The following is a 23,610-nucleotide window of genomic DNA, read 5'->3' as shown; positions in this document are numbered from 1 at the left end:
TTCCCAGGCATATAAAAGGTAAGTCTTCACGATACTTTATACGAATCATCTGAGGCAAGTAAATGAACTTCTCACAATTTGTATTCAGAAGAAATACGTGGATATATGATTTCGATTACATGCCAAACCTCTAAACCTAAACACATTCATCTAAAGAAATATTGTGTGTCATCCTTACAAACATGAATCATAATACATGCATTAATTAGTTCTGAACGAAGAGAAAACTGGAGGTATGATTTTAAAATGAATATATTAAACAGTAATTACAGATTTACATCATTGAATATACATGGCATGTAATCGGGGCAATACCTTTGTGCATCTCCGAACTCTAGCTCGCTCAACATCAGAAAAGTCCCTCTGGCCTTCACTGGTTACGGATCTCTACCAGAAACCCCGTCTCTTTGACGATTTATGATGGAAACACACCACCTCGTTTAGCTTTGCCAATCAGTATTATTGCTTTACCCGCCAAAGTTTCTTATCAGTTCTGTAGAAGTCAAGAACTTCTTCCCAGTTCGCCATTATTAATAACTATTTGGAAATTATCATCAAATGATACCTGTTTCAAATGGATTACAACTTCCTAAATATATTCTCTGGTACGTGTCCCGCTGGACATTTTACCTCCATGATTTGATCTCCTGTTAATATCGCACTATATCTTTCTGTTATAACTGTTCAAAATCGGATCCTAATTAAAACTCAGTTGAGGCCCCAATCAGAACATATTAAATATTACAAGTTGCCCAGCTATAGAGATCCTAGCTAATACATCAAGTTTAATGTTTATGTCACGCTGCGCTGACCGCAACAACAGGTACTACCAATGAATCTACTGTGAAATATATACTGCAGAACGATTAATTTATGTGGACAGAAATTTGTCGACAAACGTTTGCACCATTATAATAAATAACAAGAGATTAATTTTTTCGTGAAAACCATACAGCAAAAAAAACAAGTGACATTTATTTATACCGTAAATAATCTCCTATAAGTCGGATCAATCTATATATGACTCAGATCCTGATGGTCAATGTTCTCGATTTAAACCAGAACTAGTTGTATGGCCCAGCTATTCCAGCACATTATGCATAGTAATATATGATTTTTGTGCAATTTGCAGTTGCTACCGACTTTATGCGAGTGTATATATATATATATATATATATATATATATATATATATATATATATATATATATATATATTCGGCAAATTCATGCTTCATATATGTAAATATCAACAATATTTCAGATCACTGCATGTGGACCTTTTGACAAACATCTATCAAAGCTGTTTGTTGGGACCATATTTAAATGGCATCACAGCCTAACACTCGCATATATTCAGAGACTATTTATTTCGGTGCGTATCGCGTTCCTTCCGTGAAAGATGTGAGTTTGAAACTGGAGTTTAAATGCCATAGTATAATAGTTTTAAATTACTGGAAGTCATGCTATTTGTCAAATATAATTACAGTCTGAAACCATTAGGAAAGCGGCAGTGTTGCCCAATATATAATGCTGTTCGTAATCATTTAATGAGTGCACATTGCACATTGAATGCACATCACTGTCCTTAACAATATTTTAGAGCTAAGAATGGTGTAGATTATAAATCATAAAGAATGACGAGTTGGGCAGGATACTTCCATCGTTGAAAAGATACATAATTCTACACAATTGGATTATCTACGAAACACAACTATTCATAGGAAGCAGTATATGCGGAACAGTCTGCGGAACACAACTGTGCACAGGAAGCAGTGGAATGCGGAGCAATCTGCTGTGTGAGAAAGTGTTTGGTAAGTTCCCTCAGTCTGTGGATTTTGATGGGAATTAATGTGAGTCTCTCTCTCTCTCTCTCTCGCACTCTCTCTCTCTCTCTCTCTCTCTCTCTCTCTCATACACACACATACACACGCACGCACGCACAATTCCACTTATATTCAACGAACCATTACTTGACTTAGAGGCTAAGACTGTTGGTATATTAAATGTATCCAGGTTAATAATTTACGACATAGTGTGGTCTGTCGCATATCTGGCCGTCAATGCTAGTACCTATCTCCCAGTGTTATCCAGTGACATGGTTTCAACTGGAAAATAATACTTGTGACCCTGTAAACGCACTAAATGAAATTGCAGTCCTAAGAGATGAGGGTTTGTTTCAATAGTTCACGCAATATTTAACAACAAGCCTGTTTTGAAACTGTTAGTGACCCTGCTCAAGTTGCCCGCTGCATATTATGATGACGCATTTCCAGACACTCAAGATGTCCTTGAGATCCGGCTAGGCTTTGTTTCAACAGTTGAAGAGGGTGGGGAATCTTTAAAATTGGGCATTTTCTTTACGTTTATGTCATGAATTATTTTTCGAGCTGTTATAATATATATTTATTTTACTTTTCTACAAATCAGAGCAAGGAATATAACGGCACAATAACTGAACGAGCTCTTTCCTAAAGACTATTTATGATTTAACAGCATAGAAAATGTATTCCTTTTCCGTGCCATTAGAAGATGGTCCACAGTTGCATACAATATAATAGCTACTCGTAAAAGAACTCAAACAAGTTGGGATCTGGTTTATTTTCAATGCTGTATCCATCATATTCTTTAATGTTTAAACTACCAAATTTATTTTAGAAATAAGTAGGATGTAGGCTCATAAATTCGAGAGAATAAGTAGTTGAACGGCATAATTTTGATGTTATTGAAAAGAAAGCTTGCACCACTGGACTATCAGTCCGTGTGTCCACAACTTACATGAAGTGTCATTTATGTTTAATTTACATTGTTTGTTTGTTAGTTTTCTTGTTATTGTTTTGTATTTCATTACATGCTATTCTAATGAAACATTACAGGTCAGGTCAAGTAGAACACTATATAGTCCTGTTGCTGAGATGATTTTTCACTTGTGCTTTAAGTCCAATCACTTTTATGTTGTATTATATGTTGTGTCCTGTATTTCATTTTTGACTGGAAACTTTATTTCTTCAAATTATTGAATTAAAGTATCTATTGTCTCTGGAAATAAAAAAAAATGATCTGATACAATTCCTGGATAAGGACATTCATTATAATGTAGTGCATTCAGACCTGGAATTATATTACTGTGATTCAGCAAAAGACTGTTGACACATCTACACTCTATACGGTTCCACCAACACATCATCGTCTTTAGTTTTGGATTTAATCTGGACTTCAACTGAATTGTATTCAGGATTTTAAATTAATTGCGTCTGTAATTTGTGGATTATTTTGGGATTTAATTCGCTATTCCGTCCGTTCTTTTTTCTCATTTTCACTATTTGTTATAGCGAATTCAATTATTTGTTGAAATTTTACAAAGCTTGTTGTTTTTCTCTCTTTTATGTTATTTATTTTACGAGCGTAGCCTCGTAACAGAATAACAATATGCATTTGGATGAATGCTATGTGAGAGAGTGTGTTAAGATCACTTAATCTATGTGAATCTAAAGATCAATATGGAAAGATGCACAATTACAATAGCTTTAGAAATAAGACATTTTATTTTGTATCGGATATCACAAGAAATTACATCAGCTATGAAGAATTATTACATAGACTTGGTAATATACTTCAGAAATATCCTTGTAAGGCCTTGTATGGTAGGGAAAGAAGACGACTACCTACAAAGTTGGAATAGTTCAAGAGATGGCAGTACCATAAGCTTATATATATATTATTGCACCTATATTCACATGGCAAGATACATTGCATCCGCCTGTCCTTCAGATTTGGGAGCACAAAACATTTCATGGGCGCAAACACAATACTTAATACGCTAGTGTGGATAAAGGAGACGAACAAATTTGCTTTGAAAGTTTATCCACCTTAACCTTTGTCTTCTGCACTGCATTATCATTTCACTGGCGACACAAACACACAAACACACACACACGCATGCAAGCACACACACACGCACATGCACACACACATGCATACACATATGCACACAAGCACACACGCACACACACACATGCACATACATATATGTGAGAGACATATAGACATAGACCTTGTTAAAATAGCCCATTAGATATTTGACTGTCTGGTTCACCTGCAATAGAGCTAAGCTATGGAATTTTCTGGATCATGCTTTTATTAAAAAATAATGTTTACTCATTGTATACCTAGGGACACAGATGCGAAAAGTGCATGAAACATCGTGCACACAAGGTCCATCGTTAAAATTCATCCTAAACTAGAGGTTTGCAAATCATTATTTATTGTAATTGTCACGATTGTGGTTACTGATACAAATTCACAGGTATGATACGAAACCAATTTCAAAAATATTTTGGATCAAGTATTATGGTTAAATGTAGGAGCGACGGAGTTTTCAAAAGTACCACATTAATGTATGAGGTGATAAAAGTCAGCCGTCCGAAAATAGATTCCCCTCTCTCTCTCTCTCTCTCTCTCTCTGACCAAGATTGAGTTTGTACTTTTATCTATAGTTGAGAAAGTGGTCTAATAGTTTCTGACGTAGTAATATATATGCGTTTTATATGTAGCAAAAACGTAGCCAGGCAATGATGTTATTGAGCATTGCTTTGTTCGTCAGTAAGGAAAATGGTGCAGCAGTGAGTATGTGATCTGTTCTGATTCGATGTTATTTGGATTTTTATTAAATGCAATGTATATTGTTATAACTTAAAATTTATTCTCCATAAAATTAGACTGATTTTTATTCTCAGTAAATACTACAGTGTTTCACGTTGTAGGAAAAATGTTAGTGGTCCCTGATATGTCACACTCAGAAAACAACATTTTAGTTCAGGAAACATTGCACGTGTCAGCAACTATATTTGCATCGTACGTGGCTAGTAACACATAAGAGCATGAGAAAATGTAACATGTAGTCGCATCATGCCTATCCGAAAAAAATGTATACAAAATGAGATGTCATAAGGTCTGGAGTTTGGTAGTGTGATATTGACTAACCAGTTATAGGAATTGAAAGCATATGCAAGAAACTTAAAATAAATGGATAAATATACAACACATAGGGATAAATTACGCAATACGTCATTGCTGCCTACAGACTCTGAACTCCTCTTACAGTTCAAATCCAGAGCCTCTCCGCTCCCCATCCATGTAACAACAAGCTCATCGCCGGAGTGACACCTCCGCAAATGGAGGTTACAACAACACCTCTACCTATTCTCTCTGTCTGACAGTGATCATCACAAAAGACAGTCCATCAAGCAACAAAAACATCCATCATAACAACAGACATGACCAACAAATCACATAAAAAGATAAATACAAGATACATGGGAGAGATGACATTTGAATGGATCACACATTTTTTCTTTGTTGTCCGAGGGCACAACCCACACTAAATAAATTAGTTTTATTTTCAGCATTAACTAGTGGATCATAAGGATTATATATTACTTCTAGGGGTTGTAACGGGATGTTCCGGGTTGTGATTAGATCACGACGAGGACACTAAAAGCAATTTCGTGAATGATGACTTATTGTATAAAGTAGGAATCTCAACCCTATCTAAGATGCTGACACTTGGGTCTATAGCTACAGAGACACATTTATATTGTAACCTAAGTTATTTTCAATTTAAGTAAAACAAATTTCCAACCCCATCTGCAAGGACAGATCCAACATAAATATCTTGTGAACATCTACAACCACCCCACTGACTGCAATCATCGCCCAACGTGTTAAGGTCTCTCTAATGTCATAGTAGTCTAGAAGCTGCGAACAGTCAAAGTATCGGAAATAACACCGGGGATTGATTACAATTCTAGAACCATTGACCATTGTGCTCATTCACAGAGGATCGCGAGTCATATTCCAAGGTTTCAGTCTCTGTCTGGAAGGTTTTGTTGGCGGTTTCGTGACATGGATGACAAGAGTGGCAGGATAACACCATTACCACGTTTTCTTATCTTGGCTTCATCTGATCACCAAGATAGTGACTTCCTATATTAAATCATGCAGTGTGTCCTTGAGAAAGGCACTAAGAAGACACACTGCCAATTCTGAGTTCAGAGACCATAAGACCGTGTCAGATTTTTGCATGTGTTTTTATAACATGATCAGGCAATAAGAATCTACTGGAATAGTGCAAAGACGTTACGATTCTTGCAAAGTTCTAAAATAGTGTTCAGACTAGCAAAGGTTTTTTGCGTGTACCAACCTGTGGACAAATAGAGTATCGGGTAAATAGATACCAATTTACCAGCTGCCCTAATGACCTTGACAACACTTTCATAAAGGTTTACCTGAAATTATTATTGGTTTAACGGTATCATTGGTTCATTGAAATATAATGTTATATGTTTACATCTTAGTAGTGGTGGTACCATATATGTTTTTATTGATTTAGCTATCATGACTTTGCTAATCAGCTATTAATATTTTGCATTGATGATCTATATCAAAATTAATATATAAAGTAAACCTCGTTTAATATCTAACCCTTACTTCTATCCATCTTTATAAGTCAACATTGCATTGACTGTATAAACAGTTTAACACCTGTGTCAAACATATGCTTAAAGGATTATAATTATAATTAGATTTCTAATGTTAAAAATATATTTGATTTGTAACAAACAAAATTGTCATGAAAAATAAAAACATGCTGTTAATTTCATTACTTTCTTGCACTGTAATTTCCTTACGCTCTCTATTGATGGAAACTACAAAAGTACTGGTAGAGTGAAAAAGTATCATCCAATGAACCAACGGAAAATGGTGCTGCGGTACACTGTTGTACTTTGCACCTCTACCAGACAGACGGACGAACATATAGACACATGTTATCAACATAATTCGCTTTGCATATTTTCATGGAATGGATTGAAGGCTTGATCAGATAAATTAAGAGACATACTGTAGATTTGTTAGGACTGCTAATCAAATGGAAAGCAAAGATACACGTAGTAGATATGTTACGGTTGCTAATAAGATGTGGGAAATATAGATACCGTAGATCTGTTTGGACTGCTAATCAAATGGGAAGCAAAGATACACGTAGTAGATATGTTACGGTTGCTAATAAGATGTGGGAAATATAGATACTGTAGATCTGTTAGGACTGTTAATCAAATGGGAAGCAAAGATACACGTAGTACATATGTTACGGTTGCTAATAAGATGTGGGAAATATAGATACTGTAGATCTGTTGGGACTGCTAATCAAATGGGAAGCAAAGATACACCTAGTAGATATGATGTTACGGTTGCTAATAAGCTGTGGGAAATATAGATACTGTAGATCTGTTAGGGTTGCTAATCAAATGGAAAGCAAAGATACACGTAGTAGATATGTTACGGTTGCTAATAAGATGTGGGAACTATAGATACTGTAGATCTGTTAGGACTGCTAATCAAATGGGAAGCAAAGATACACCTAGAAGATATGATGTTACGGTTGCTAATAAGCTGTGGGAAATATAGATACTGTAGATCTGTTAGGACTGCTAATCAAATGGGAAGCAAAGATACACGTAGTAGATATGTTACGGTTGCTAATAAGATGTGGGAAATGTAGATACTGTAGATCTGTTAGGACTGCTAATCAAATGGGAAGCAAAGATACACCTAGTAGATATGATGTTACGGTTGCTATTAAGATGTGGGAAATATAGATACTGTAGATCTGTTAGGGTTGCTAATCAAATGGAAAACAAGGATACACCTAGTAGATATGATGTTACGGTTGCTAATAAGATGTGGGAAATATAGATACTGTAGATCTGTTGGGACTGCTGTTCAGCTATGGTAAACGAGGATACATGATATAGATCTGTGAAGGCTGATAATCAGCTTTGGGAATGAATTTATATAATGTATATCTGTTATGGATGCTAATCATCTATCGACAAATGTTCTACATGGAGAGATTACTTCTTTCACTGGGGGAATCTTGATTACTTACAAGTCAACTAGGATGCATACTGTAACATGTACAGAATGCCCCAATATGTTGTTGTTACGAAACCATATTATTCAGTGCGTGAATTGGCAACTTTCCAGTAGACTGGGAACCTGGTCTCATACTGTATGTAAAGATACACGTCATGCAGCGGATGTAGTGGCAACTTTCCAGTAGACTGGGGAGCTGATCTCATATTTTATGTAAAGATGCAAGTCATACAGTGCATGCATTGGTTATTTCCAGCAGGCAGGAAGCTGATCTTATAAAGTATGTAAATATACACATAAGAAATATTAGTGTAATTGTGGGAGTGAAGTATACGTTTCAAAACGGTAAGTCATGAAATATACTCAAAAAGAATTTTGGTTACAGATCTGCTAATTTGATAAGGTTTTGATGACTGTCTATAATCTATAAATAGCAAGAAAGTCTCTGTATTTAATCTTTAAAAAATGATAGTTCAAATATGGTGGACAGACCAAGAGTTTTTACTAATGTAAATTGATGGATATTTGTCATGGTATTTTTCATTGTTACAAACCACTTAAGAAACAAATGAAAAGCAATCCATTAGTAAGTACCAATGGATCCCATCTCCAGCCCAGGGAATATTGTGCAAAGTAAATTAAATTTTCCCGAAACCAATAACTACCGGTATGAAAAATAAAACATAAAAATATCCACCTGTGTACAGAAGTTAAGATTCTTGTCCCATTTTATACATATGCTGAAACGGTACGTGTGTCATGTTACGAAATCGTACTTAAGTAGTGAATAGGGGCACCCTAGCCTCAATGGGAATTAGCATTACAGACCCCCCTTGGGCAAACCTAGCCTCAATGGAAATTTAACATGGAGAAAAATCGTGGGCAAACCTAGCCTCAAGGGAATTGAACATGGGAAAAATCGTGGGCCACTCTAGCCTCAAGGGGAATTGAACATGGGGGAATAAAGTGTGGGTCTATCTAGGGACAAGGGGGAATTGAACATGGGATTTTTTTTTAAAATTTTTTTTATAAAAAGGGATAGGCAATGGAAAGTCATTCTCTTTTCGAGAAATATGGGTGGCCCTTGAAAGGGCCTTTGGGTTTATGTTAATGTATCCATTAACATAAAGGGCATCTGCGGCATCTTCTTGTCCTCAAGCTGCGTCCTACTCGATGGCAATAAATCAGTGTCCTCTTGAGGCAACCTTGTCTTTCTACATACACTCTTCGTATCTACAGACTGGTGTCTGACTTGTCGACAACGGTCCACTTGGACCGGACATACATGAGCATGTCCGTCCTAAACATCATGGAAGACACAAGGGTGGATGATTCGACTGTGGTCCACATCTTGAAGCGACGAGAACAGGTGAATCAATGCAGTGAACTGCGCTTATTTATAGGTAGAGGAAGGATTGAAACGGATTGAGTTCATTCACCAATCCGAACACGCGTTACAAAATTCAGTCAGCCCACATCCAATCCGAAGAGAGCAGTCTGTGACGTCACGTGGTCTATATAGATTCGCTAGCGCTTGTGTGCAGTCAATCTATGTGACAGTGATTCAACATGACGGAAACTCAGAAAACGATTCATTGGGGTGCACCAGCAGTGGAGACCACCCAAGGGAACCCGGACTTACTTTCAGAAGAGGTAAATTGCGATTTTGTGGATTTTCTTACCTCGCAAGAATTTGTTCCGGAACCTTCGTTACCTTCTTCATTACCGCAAGTGGAGAATTTTAGACAGAGACAGAAAGAAGAATTGGAGAAATTTATGCAACGACAAAAGGAAGCGGAACAAGCTTTTCTCCTACAGCAACAGCAACAGGAAGAGGTAAGAAAAAAACAACAAGAAGAAGAAGTAGCAGCAAAGAAACAAGAGGGTGAAAATCAAACGGCCACGGTACTGTTGGACATTTTAGCGGAGTTAAGAAGTCTGAAACAAATGTATCAGACTTCTTTATTACGACCGAAGAGAATACGACCTTCCCGAGCTAAACACGTTAACCCTGTGACTAAGCCTACCGTACCACCCTTAGTGATTTCAACCCAATCATCATCAACATTACGCAGTCCAGAAGTAGGCCTTGGCCGTGGCAAAGGCTTAAGGCAGTTAAAGTTGATTGCTTAAACTCACCCCAACACCAAAAAAGGCCCTTTTCAGGGCCACCCACATTTCTCGAAAAGAGATAGCCTTTCAATTTGCCAATAACTCAAAAAAAAAACCCAACCCATTTTAGCCCCTATAGTACGTGTATTTGTATGAGTGCGTGAGTGTACGTTCTTATTTTAAAATCAAAACTCAAAGACACTTACCTTATATCATTAATTTATTCTTTTATCCATTGTTACAATCCAATTCACAATTCACAACAGAACACTTTAAAAAAAAAGTTCATTGACTTCTTCTTTCTCCTTGTTTAGTCTCTCTGTTTTTTAAATTTCTTCACCGTCTTTTCCTCATTTTCTTCCCTTCTTCTTTTCTTCTCCAGTTTCGTTGCCTCTTGTAAATAGAATTGTCTTCTTTCTTCCTCTTCTTCCTCTGAAGAATCCCTCTCTTCTTCTGAAGAATTCCTCTTTTCTTCTGATTCCTCTTGTTTCTTTTTGGGCAATCTGGAGACCAATGTCCTTTTTCTTGACAATAATAACAGGTATCTTGACTTTTGTCTTTTTTAGCCCCTGTTTTATTTCTTTTTTGACGGTCTGGACACTCTGAAGACCAATGCCCTTTCTTCTAACAGATATAGCAAGTATCTTGACTTTTATCTCGAAAGGAAGGAGAGTAGTCCGTCGGCTGGTCTGAAGAGAATTTTCTAATGACCCCTCGCAAAGCTCTGATGAAACGTCCGATTTGGCTAGTCTCTTCCATCGTTGTGCTCGGCTTGAGAGTGAAATGAATAGTGAAAGGACAAGACACACACCCTTTTATATACGCTGGTCTGCCATGACTATAAATTAGCCTATGGTGTTTAAACTTGAGTCATTTGACGTTTTGCACTCAAGATGAAACGATCCTATTCATTCGAGAAGAAAGAAGAAGAAAGTAAGAGGCAGAAACGTGATCTATCGCCTCGTACCAGGGCTGAAATCTTGGCGCAAATTCATGCCAGTGATTTTGAAGAGGACATGAGTGAACCAGAATTTGAACCCTCTAAACCAAGTTCGTCACCCTTAGTCAACCCTGAAAAATACTATTCCATTCGAGAGACGGAAAAGCGCTCCTCTAGAAAATTTAGAACCACGGCTTACAAATACGCGGTGAAGTTTAAGGATTTCAAGGCTGAAGTACCGTTAGAGAAAGCAGAAGTGTTTATCACTGGGGTGTGGGATTCTTTGCTCACCTCACTCAAGCGACAATGTCAAACCAAAGAAGACGATCGCTTGAGACTTTCCATACAACACGACAGCTTGAAATCCCCTGTTTGGATCGAGTTTAGCACCCCTGCAGAATTGACTGCTTCCAAAGTCATGGACAAGATTCAACACGTGCAACAATCTAATGACCAGTTTGACATCACCGATGGAAAAGCCACACTGGACATGACCCACGTCTCTCCTCCTCAAGGGACCGGACGCAGAAAGATGTTATTGGTGGACGACCTTCGCAACACCAAAACAAGTCTCGTCCGAATTAACAACCCTCATGACCAGATGTGTTTAGCCCGTGCCATCGTGGTGGGACGAACCTATGCCAACAAGAACGATACGGTAGAATGGAAAAGAGCCTGGAAAACTATTCGACAATCGGACCGAGCCAAACAAAGAAACGAAGCAGAACTCCTGTTACAACAAGCCGGACTGTCCAAAGACACACCCTGTGGCATTCCTGAGATGCAAAAATTGCAAGATGCCCTAGCTCCACGATACACCTTGAAAGTGCACCCTCAAGAAGTGCGCGGACCTCTGTTGTTTCGAGGCCAAGACTTTAAGGACGGAAAATACATTCATGTCTATTATCACGATGAACATTTCGATACCATTACCAGTATCACCGGATTCCTGGGATACAGTTACTACTGTGAGAAATGTGACCATGGTTATAATAATCGAGAGCAACACAAGCATTGTGGATTGAAATGCTCAGGATGTTTGGCCTCTTCACCCTGTCTGAGCGAAGAACCAGTGCCTTGTTCAACTTGTCTGCGCACGTTTGTCAGCCCTACCTGTTACCAACAACATCTGAAGACGCAAGGTTCACAGCAGAAATGTGCTTGTCAACTCCTGAAATTGTGCCCTACGTGTGGACAAGGCATATGTACCAATGCTGCCAAGGCACACGTATGTTCAGGAAAGAAAAAATGTCACATTTGTCACCACATCCTGGACCTGGAACACGAATGTTACGTGCAAAAATACCAACCTCCATCAGAGAAAGAGGACGGTCACAAGAAGAAAGGCATTTTCATCTTTTTCGATTTCGAATGCATGCAAGAGACCGGCATTCACATTCCCAATTTCTGCGTGGCTCATCGAGCGTGCGAGAAGTGCATTCAAGAACCTATTTTCAGTCATTGCCCTCAGTGCAGCAAGATTCCCGGAGGGCGTGAAAAAATCTTTCGTTGACCGAACACGTTAGCCGATTTTGCCCAATGGGTTTTAGACCCCATCGACAAGACGTGGAGCCAAGAGGACATCGAACGTTACGGAGATTGTCATCGTCATGCCACGGTGATGGCTCACAATTTCTCCAGATACGATGGACAGTTTCTTTTGAGATACTATACGGAACAAGGCACCGAACGTCCTAAAGTGACTTTGAACGGAGCCAAAATCATTTTCATGCAAGTGGGACAAGTACAGTTTAAAGATTCGATGAGTTACTTGGCCATGCCTTTGAGTCGAATGCCTAAAACGTTTGGAATGACAGAAATGGCTAAAGGGTACTTTCCACACTTTTTCAATACGGAAGCCAAACAACACGCCGTTCTACCCCATTTACCTGAGGCTCACTATTACGACCCCGACAACATGCGTACCGAACAACGAGAAGCTTTCTACGCTTGGTACCAGGCTCACGCCTCGGACCCTTTCGACTTTCAGGAAGAAATGCTAATGTATTGTCGTTCCGACGTGGACATTTTACGGCGTTGCTGTGGAAAATTTCGAGAACTGTTCATGGAACACGGAGGGGTCGATCCTTTGAAAGAAGCTTGCACCATTGCCAAAGCGTGTTCCTTAGTGTATCGACAACTATTCATGCCTGAAAACACCGTGGCTGTCATCAGCCCTCAAACGACCCACTTTGTCAAACGTCAATACTCGGTCAAAGCCCTACGTTGGTTACATTACTTGTGCGACAAGGAAGACAAGTGGATTCAGCATGCTCGCAACGGAGGGGGCGAAAAGACCATCGGAACGTATTCGGTCGATGGCTGAGACTTAGAAAACCCCAAGATCGTGTACGAGTTTAACGGTTGCTTATTTCACGGATGTCCCGTCTGTTACCCTGACCGTGACACTAAAAATCAGTTTTTGCAACGAACCATGGAAGACTTGTACCAGGACACTTGTCAGCGACGCCTAAAGTTAGAACAGCAAGGATACCAAGTGGTGGAAATGTGGGAACACGAGTACGATCACCGTATGAAAACCGATCCCGAGTTTAAACGCCTCGTGGAAAGTTACCAGTTCATGGACCCGCTGAACCCGAGGGATAGTTTGTACGGAGGAAGGACCAATGCCACCTGTTTGCTGTACCAAGCCGACGAAGAGAAAGGAGAAGAAATCAAATACTTGGACGTGTGTTCGCTGTATCCCTACGTGTGCAAGTATTGTCGCTTTCCTGTAGGGCACCCGCAATTGTTAACGGTACACATCGACCTGAAAAACATTCGACAATACGAAGGCTTGATCAAGTGTAAAGTTTTGCCTTTCACGAACCTATACCATCCCGTCTTACCTCACCATTGTCAAGGCAAACTGATGTTTCCCTTGTGCCGTACTTGTGCCGAAACGTGCAACCAAGACCAACCTTGTCAGCACACCCAGGAAGAACGGGCCTTGACGGGAACCAGGGTCAGCGTAGAATTGTTCAAAGCTCTGGACATGGGATACCAACTGTTAGAAGTGTACGAAATTTGCCACTTTCCCAAGACAGAACAATACCACAAGGGTGACCCCAGTCAGAAAGGCATTTTCGCCGACTACGTGGATGCCTTTTTAAAACTGAAACAAGAAGCCAGCGGCTATCCGTCCTGGTGTCACACTCCCGAAGACCAAATACAATTCAAAGAGAAATACTATGAACAAGAAGGCATCACTTTAGACCACATCGAGAAAAACGAAGGCAGGCGATCGTTTGCCAAAGTGATGTTAAATTGCTTGTGGGGTAAAATGGCACAACGACCGTGTTTACCCAATATTTGACAGAACCTTGCCGCTACTTCCAGATGATTCACGACAAAACCAAATACATGAAACACGTGGACGTCGTTCGCGAGGATTTGATCTTGGTCAATTACGAAGAAGATCTGGACTTTGTACAAGACGACCCTTTTGGAAATGTCATCATTGCGGCTTACGTGACAGCTCATGCTCGCTTAAAATTGTACGAAGCTTTAGAACTGTTAGGGGAACGCGTCCTGTACTTTGACACGGACAGTTGCATTTACATCTATCACCCGAGTCAACAGCACCCTAACATCGAAGGAGACCGTTTAGGAGCCTGGACAGTCGAACACCCCGACGACATGATTCTAAGTTTCGTCAGTGGCGGTCCCAAAAATTACGGCTACGAATACCTGGACAAACAAGGAGAAGTGCACACGACGTGCAAAGTGAAAGGACTGACTCTGAATTATCGTACCAGTCGTGTGGACAAGTTTTGGGTATTCAAAGAAGCCTTGCAATCGGGAGAGGATGGAAACTTTAAAGTGACCACCTATCAACCCAACAAGATTGTACGTTTACCCACTCACCACATCGTCAGTCGGCCCTTGGAAAAAGTCTATCAAATCGTGTACCAGAAGCGAGTTCGACTTCCCAATCATTTCACCTTACCGTATGGACACGTTGGTATAAAACATTGGTTGTAAGAGGATAGTCACCTGCTAGAAGGATGACTTCGCCACAGCAAGAATCGAGTGAGAAACCCGATGAGAACTCCAAGTTCAAACCCTACCATTTTCCAGTCTTCTTACCTGACTATTGTGATTGTGCCTGTCGATTGGACACGTTTCAGAAATGGCCTACGGATAGGGAAGGATTACCTTCTTCGCATGTTTTAGCTAGAACAGGATTTGTCTATTTGGGACCTGAGTCAGGATTGGGATACGAGGTACAGTGTTTCGCTTGCGGACTGAAGTTACGAATGGATCTATGTATCTATAAAGATTCAGCTATTCTGGAACATACTCGATGGTCTCCGCACTGCCCTTACCTTTCTATGGCCTTTCCACACATCACACTACGATACAATGTTGACGGTACCTTAGAGACGGTACCTACCAGAACAAGACATAAAAAAGATAAAAAAGGAAAGATGTACAAGCTGGAGACTGCATTGCGACTAGTATAAAAAGGGGCTATGGTCAAGATCGATAGTTCATTGTGACTACCAAGACCGAGCGAACAAGATGAATACTTTCAGAGAAACACAAAACAAGTTGTTTAGAAAGGCACAATTCAAGTGTGAGGCTTCTGAAGTGGAATGCGATTGTGAGCCTTGCGATGGGTACGATGCTGTACGTTGTGACCTGAGCGATGAGGTAAAGTATCATGGGAACTTTAGTGTAACTACCCCTGGCATGGAAAGGGATGCTGTGCGTGTCAAACCTGAGGGATGCGAAAGTGATGCCGCTCGTCCTCTTGGACATTTTACTGGGTTTCGTTTTAAAGGGGAATGTTCACCTTCACGTCTACCCCCCTACGGATGTCATCCAGCCCTGAGCAAACTCCTGTTCATGTCACCCAACCCTCATCGAAACGAATTTGTGAAAGACGAATATTCGCTTCCTGTGCGTTTGTCGGAATACTGCGACTTTGAAAATCGTCTTCAATCGTTCAAAGGAAAATGGCCTATGTATCTGGGAGGACCGACCCCCGAAGAATTAGCCAGAGCCGGATTTTTCTACTTGGGCGAAGGAGATAAAGTCAAGTGCTTCAGTTGCGGTGTGTCACTTCATTACTGGGAACCGTAAGATTCGGCCTACGTAGAACATGCTCGATGGTCACCGAATTGTCATTACTTACCCTTAGTGGGACCGAGACATTGAAGTAACTTACCATAATCTGTTCATGGATACCTTGCAAGAGAACATTCGTGCTTTGCCTGTGGAGTTGAGAGAACGCATTTACCGAGAGCTGGTCAAAATACAAGTGAAACGTAACGAACAATTGCATCCGTTACGTCACTGGTGTTTGAACCACTGGTACCTGAATGCTATACAAGGACTGATTGAGTTGAAAGTGTTCCATTGGACAGACATTGATCAACGACCCCCTGGTTTTAAAAAGGAATGGTTTGCTCTGGATGATTCTATCTAATACATTGTAAACGTACTGCATCGAATACCAGAGGAAGAGTTAACGAATTACCAACATCTTTTACGCAATGTCGACTTAGTGAAAGAGGAAACTTCTGAACGAATTGTAACGTGTAAATTAGTAACTAAACGATTTACATTGACAATGAATTAAAACCATGTCTGTGCAAACAGTACATGTCATGTGTCAGACAAAAGAGGATTTAGTATGACCTATTCATGGATACTTTGCTAGAGAACATTCGTGCTTTGCCTGTGGAGTTGAGAGAACGCATTTACCGAGAACTGATCAAAATACAAGTGAAACGCAAACGCAAAGTTATTGAACCGTTTTTAAATTATGCTCTGTTCCAAAGTATAAGAAGACTGATTATGAGTGGATATTACATCAGGCACAAAGGTAAACGAGGCTATTGGCCACCACCCAAGGATTCCAAAAACAGTGTATATACTTTATGGATACTTTACAAGAGAACATTTTGGGCTTGCCTGAGGAGTTGAGAGAAAGGATTTACCGAGAGCTGGTGAAAATACAAGTGAAACGTAAAGAACAATTGCATCCGTTACGTCACCAGATCTTTAATCACTGGTACCTGAATGGTATAAGAGGACTGATTCGTCAGAAAATGTTTCAGTGGTCAGACCTTGTTGAACACTTTCAGTTTGTGAATGATGATGAACTAGACGTTCGTAATTTTGGTTACTTCGAGATTCACTTACTGCAACGTATTGAGGAAGACGGGTTAAAGGATTACCAACATTTGTTACATGGAATCTGCTTAGAGAAAGACGAAACATCTAGACAAACTCTGACGTTTCAGTTACAGTATGTAACATTTAAGTTCCCTACTGGAGAACGAACATGTCTAGTTAGAAATTACCTTTATTGCTTCCGAAACAAAGAGACTATCAAATCAAGTTGCCATGCCACGGATTATGTCACATATTATTGAACACATTCCGTGGAAGGAACTCAATGACCATATTCAAACCGTGGATCATTACCATCGATTATTACAAGAACTGTATCCATTCAATTTGGGTCGACAAGTGGTGTATGTCTTAGTGACTTGTTTTCTGGGATTTCGTTTATCAGCCGATTCTTTGTGAAATCTTTACGATCAGTACTTACCACCTCAATGGCCTTAAATGGTCACGAAAAACTCCTTTTGCTCAAAGCCTTGCGTTTTCATCTGGATACTTCTCGACCTCTACGGGAAAAAAAGATTCGTCAACTTTTAGCTACCCAAGACGTGTATGACGATGTGTGTGTAGCTTGTGACTTACATCCCCATTGGGCAGATGTCCGTGCCTGGAAAGAATGGGATTTTGAGGTTTGGACCCAAGAAGTGGCCCAGTATGCACGAGAGTTGTTCAAGGAAAAAAGTTACTTTTCAACCCGTGTTAGTGACGGTGCCAGAAGAACCCGTCACCCAGGACGGGACAAAGTACCTTCTCCCAAAATCAAAGTCCAAGAAAGATCGGGCATGTTAGAAAGTTTACTGGATTTGTCCAAGCAAGAACTGGCTCGATTTAGTCCGTTACGTACCCCTGCACGACGTGTCATGCCTGTCCTCAAACTGATACGACGTAAAGACAATCAGTGGCGACGCGTTCCAGTATAAAAAAGGCCTGTGACCAAGTCGGGGGTATCAGTGTTTTTTGGTGCTCCTGCAGACTCAAAGATGTCACCCTCCAGAAAACCCCAAGGAAAGAAAAGGAAAGGACTACCACCACGTTTAGTCAAACATGGGGACATGTTATCTGTCCTGTCCAAAGCTTCTCCACCTCTACAAAAAAACTCATTCAATCGGCCTCCAAAGAGGTCATCGATACCGTGTGCGAATGTTGTTTGAACGTCTTGAAGGGCACGATCCCTTTGTCCAAACACCAGAAACAATGCTTATGCAAACATCGTCACGTTCTTCGCCAAATGGTTCAAAAGAAAATTCCCATTCGTCAAAAGAAGATGTTGGTCCAACGTGCAGGCATTTTGCCTCTCTTGTTAGGCCCCATACTGAAAGGAGTCTTGGGAACCATGTTGGGAGGACTGGTGGAAGCAAGATAAAAAGGCCGTCGGAAGTCCCAAGATCTCAGAATCGACCCCTGACAACCCCATTGAAGGACGAAAACTGGCTTTAGTGCCTTACAAACGATGGATGGAATACCATCGGTGGCAAGAACAACGCACCCCGCATTTACCTCCCAATCCCCATTTGAGCGAGATGTCCCAGTTACAACACGAATTGCAGTCCTTGATGGATCGCCAAGATTTGTCCGAAACAGAAAAATCGCAAAAGTACAGTCAACTCTTGCAACGACTGCAACTCTTTCACCAGAAAGCTTTAGACGAAACAGCTCTACCCACTCTGAAAGATTTTAAGACCTTGATGAAAAGTCCAGCACCATCACCAGTACCAGTACCAGTACCAGTACTACCACTACCAGTGACCAAGACAGAAAAAGGAGAAGAAGAAGAAGAGGAAGGGTTTCAAACTCCACCAGAAAAAGTACGCAAGTTAACAACACCACCTACCTCCAGAATTGGATGGATTACAAAGATGATGGCCACCCCTTCTTCGTCACAAGAGAAAAAGAAAGTGAAGACAGAAGTGAAGACAGAAGTGAAACAAGAACCGATATCCCCCGCTCAGACATCCTCCTCTTCAACACCTATTGCCGGTCGCACACGCAAAGCATTGCAATCCAAGAAAATACCCCAAGAGAAAAAGATCAGCATCCTCCAAGAGTAGGTGTCTTGTTAACATACGAACACAAAAAAAAAATGGAAAAAGTCTTAGCCAGCATTTACTACGATCCCTCGCATCCTGCAGGTTACGCAGGAGTTCAAAAATTGTATCGTGCTGCCAAAACGCGACTGAAAAGTCTCCGTTTACCTCAAGTGCAACGATGGTTACAAGAACAAGCTACCTACACTTTACACAAACCCATTCGACGCAAGTTTGCCAGAAGTCGCACCCGAGTGGAAGGTATCGATCATCAATGGCAAGCCGATTTAGCCGATGTCTCTCATTTGGCCAGCTATAATCGTGGCTACAAATATTTGTTTTGTGTCATCGACGTCTTTTCCAAATTTGCCTGGGTCGTGCCCTTGACTTCCAAATCGAGCAGCGAGTTAGTGCTAGCCCTGCAAGGGGTGTTGAAACAAAGCGGTAGTCACCCTCTTCGATGGCAAACGGACAAAGGCACCGAATTTCTGAACCAAGCTTTCCAAAAAGAATTAAAGAAACGTGACATTCATTTTTTTACCACCGAGAATCCCGAAACCAAAGCCAGCATCGTGGAACGTTTTCAACGCACTTTGAAAGAACGCATGTGGAAATATTTTACGCATCACCACACTCTGAAGTACATCGACATCTTACCGCACCTGGTGCAAGCGTACAACCAATCTTACCATCGAAGCATCGGACGTGCCCCGCAAGAAGTGTTGGTGTTTGAGCGCCTGTTTGGTACGTTCCCGACGAGGGCTGTCCCCAAGAAAAGTGGAATGTTGGCCGTAGGAGATTGGGTGCGCATTGGCAAAACCAAACGCACTTTCGACAAAGGTTACTTGCATAACTGGACGACCGAATTGTTTCGTGTCACTGGACGAGTGCATGGTCGTCATCCTGCCGTCTATAAATTGGAAGACATGAACGGAGAAGTGCTCAAAGGAACGTTTTATTTGCCCGAGTTATAACGTGTCACCAAAAAAGAAGACGACGTGTACGACATCGAAAGCATTCTTGAACGCAGAACCCGTAAAGTGGGCAAACGACGTGTCAAAGAAGTCAAAGTACGTTGGATAGGATATCCACCCAGTTTTGATTCTTGGATCGACGCTTCGCAAGTCATCGACTATAAAAAGAAGTGACCATCATCCCCATTCACACAGACGCAGCTACGTCGACCACTCCTTCACCTAGTTCTTCTGTGCAAGATTTACAAAAACAACCCTTGTGGGTGTGGTGTGGAGAACGTGTGCCTAAAACGCAAATCGTCTTTTTCTGCCAAATCTTCGTGGTGTATTGTGTCATCGGGGCAGCCATTGCCAATTTGAGTTTGCAACAAGGAGACAAACAATTGTGGACCATTTTATTGAGCAGTTGCATCGGTTACCTGCTTCCCAATCCCTCCCTGAAATTCTCTTCGCACGGGAACCACGGGAACCTTGTGTCCAGTGCCAGTGCCAGTGCCAGTCACCACTCCAACAACAACAACAACCACAACTCCATTTTGAGCGGAAACACGCCTCTGACGTCCAGTAACCCTTCGGAAAGCCACAGAACTTTGGAATTATGAGTCACCAAAACCAATTTTAGTTAACCTTACCCAGTGACAGTTCCATGGAGGTGTTTCCCAAGAACACGTTGTGCTGTTACACGGCCAGATTTCCTCAGGCCATCCCCTTAGATCACGAAGCCCATTGGGAAGTGGCTTTAGTGGAAATCATTCACCCGACCCAAGTCCTCAATGTCCTTCCCAATCAAAATAAATTTGATGTGGAAGTTCATGACGAGCAAATGCAAAAGTTCTTGAATAATGTCAAATATGACAAGAAAACCTATGATGACAAAACTCAAACGTGGACCTACCACTTGTTTATTCCCCCAGGCTATTATTTTAGTGGTCAACATTTGGTCAGCACCATAAGATCCAGGTTTAATGTCGTGTTTCCGAAAGCTTTGGAGCATGCCCAAAAAAGTGTCACCATGGAGTACCACAAAGCAGCTCGTCGCTTCTTGATGAAATTTGAGCGGAGTAAAATCCTGTCTATTTTATTTTGTCCTGAATTGTTTGACATGTTGGGCGGAGACATGGACATGAGAATGATCATGCTCAAGAACAACGAATTACCAATCGTTTACGACAACGAGTCTTTTAGCAAGTTATTTCGTGCCCCGGTAGAACTGAACCAAGGACTGAATTTGATGTTCGTGTACTCCGATGTGGTGGAGTACAACGTGGTGGGACACACCTCCGTACCGTTACTGCGTGTCATTCCTTTCAAAGTGGATTCTGCCACGGCCGCTGACGAGGAAGGTGGAAACACTTACCATGTTCACCGCGAATTTGTACATCCTCACTATTTGCCGGTCAGCAAGTCGTATTTGGACACGGTCAACATTGCTATAAAAGGAGATCTGGGACAAAATATTCCATTCACCAAAGGAAAAGTCACGGTGAAACTCCATTTTCGAAAACGGTTCTCTCACGACTCGTAAGTCATGTATGCAGTGTACCAAGGGGTTGCACGACAGCGAGGACACGGTTTTGGAGATATGTTAAAATCAGCCTTTCGTTCGGTGGCCCCAGTCTTGAAACCGATGGTGACACGCGGATTGCACGCCTTGAAAGACGCGGCACTGACGCAAGGCAAAGAATTTCTCCAAAATGTCATCATCGACAAACAAAACCCTAAAGAAGCCTTCATGAGGGCAGGCAAAAATGTCTTGCTGCAAACGGGCAAAGACCTTTTGGGCCGACGAGAGACACCTATAAATGCCCTGCACGCTACCGAGTCAGGCATTCAGCAAGGACAAGGCAGAAAGAGACGACGAAGAAAACACCCTTTCACCAGACTTCAAGCGAGAAAGGCCAAGAAAAAAAGAGCCGTTCGAAACTTAGACATTTTCGATTATTGAGAAAGAACAAAAAAAAATGATGCACCGAGAGTCCTGTGCTTGTTCCAAGTCGAAACTGGATATGTTTGCCATGCCCCCCACCATGATGACCATACAAGAATTCCAATGGGTGGAATTTCACCCGGTCTCCTCTTTGACGGATTCTGCTCCCATTGAGTTTGAAATCAATTGACAGCCCGAAGATTAAATCGATCTGAATAGCAGTTACTTGTACTTGAAAGTAAAAGTGATCAAAACGGACAACACCAATCCAGGAGCCGATGCTAGAGTAGCTCCTGTCAACAATTTCATGCATTCCTTGTTCAGCGAAGTGGACTTGTACTTGAATAACAAACTGGTCAGTAGCAGCATGGATACTTACCCATATCGTGCCTACTTGGAAAATCTCTTGACGTACGGAAAAGAAGCCAAGAATACTCATCTGAATGCTTGCGTGGTATGGAAACCTGACACGGCAGGTGAGAACACGTTTAGCGATACAGCCCTGACAGCAGATGACAATCCTCACAATGTGGGGTGTAACGACCGTCGTAAAAAAATTCTGCAAGGGCGAAGTGTAGAACTGATGGATCGTTTGCATTTGGACATGTGGTTAAAAGAAAAGTATTTGCTCAACGGAGTGGATATCCGCCTGAGACTGAATCGTAGCACTGCTGCTTACCATTTGATGACCCATGCCAATGAATACAAAACTATCATTCAAGAAGCCCGACTTTACGTGCGTCGCGTGGAAGTGTTACCCAAAGTGGGAAACGACGTCAGTCAGACGTTGAGCAGAACGACCGCCAAGTATCCGATACGACGCGTAGAAGTGAAAACGTTCACCATTCCTGCTGGACAGCGATCCATGATTGAAGATCATCTGTTCCAAGGCCAGTTACCCAAACGTTTGATTGTTGGCATCGTCAAGAATTCAGCTTTCAATGGACTTCGCAGCGAAAATCCTTTTGAGTTTCATCATTACAATGTGTCCAAGATCGAAGTCAGTCGCGATGGAAAGACCTTGTGTACCCGACCCTTTGAGCCTAAGTTTGGTGACAGGAATTATTTGAGATCGTACTTGTCGCTGTACGAAGCTACCGGTCAGTTAGGAACCAACACCAGTCATGGCATTACGTACGAGGATTATGCAGGAGGCTATGCTTTGTGGGCTTTCGATTTCACTCCAGACCAAGGCAGCGACGAGGGACATTTCCACCCTATAAAATCCGGCCAGATTCGAGTGGAACTTCAATTTACTAATGCTCTACCAGACACAGTGAACGTCATCCTGTATGCCGAATTCGACAATACCATAGAAATCAACAGTTTGAGAGAAGTCATTCTAGATTATTAGAAGCCATGGAAGACTGTTATCCCTCTTTACAAAGTGGAGAAACTTTGGAGATGGAATGTGAGGAGACCGTGGAAAAAGATGAAGTGATCATGATGAAGTCAAGATGGCCAGAACAAGAAGCCCATTTAGTCTCCTGTTTTGCCAAACACTTGGTCGAAAAAATGACGGAATTGATCAAGAAAAATTGCTATGGATGTCAAAACGATCA

The 23,610-nt window shown here is 41.2% G+C and overlaps 1 protein-coding gene across 7 annotated transcripts in view; it reads left to right on the top strand.

Moving 5' to 3' along the window:
* The first annotated feature begins 1,434 nt into the window (after window positions 1-1,434).
* Window positions 1,435-23,610, top strand: part of LOC149780391 (uncharacterized) — a 59,460-nt gene continuing 37,284 nt past the window's right edge. For 2 of the 7 annotated variants that reach the window (XM_089937311.1, XM_089937310.1), the window contains exon 1: window positions 1,435-1,812. The gene's annotated coding sequence lies outside the window, so the exon portion shown is untranslated. Of the gene's footprint in view, window positions 1,852-8,194; window positions 8,279-23,610 lie in introns of those variants that run through there. The other 5 variants (XM_089937304.1, XM_089937307.1, XM_089937312.1 and 2 more) reach the window with 5 other exon arrangements.

Source organism: Sinohyriopsis cumingii, chromosome 16 (assembly GCF_028554795.1).
Source record: "Sinohyriopsis cumingii isolate HCF-2022 chromosome 16, ASM2855479v2, whole genome shotgun sequence".
In the NCBI taxonomy this organism is placed as follows: Eukaryota; Metazoa; Mollusca; class Bivalvia; order Unionida; family Unionidae; genus Sinohyriopsis; species Sinohyriopsis cumingii.
This window is presented reverse-complemented; position numbering and strand designations above follow the sequence as displayed.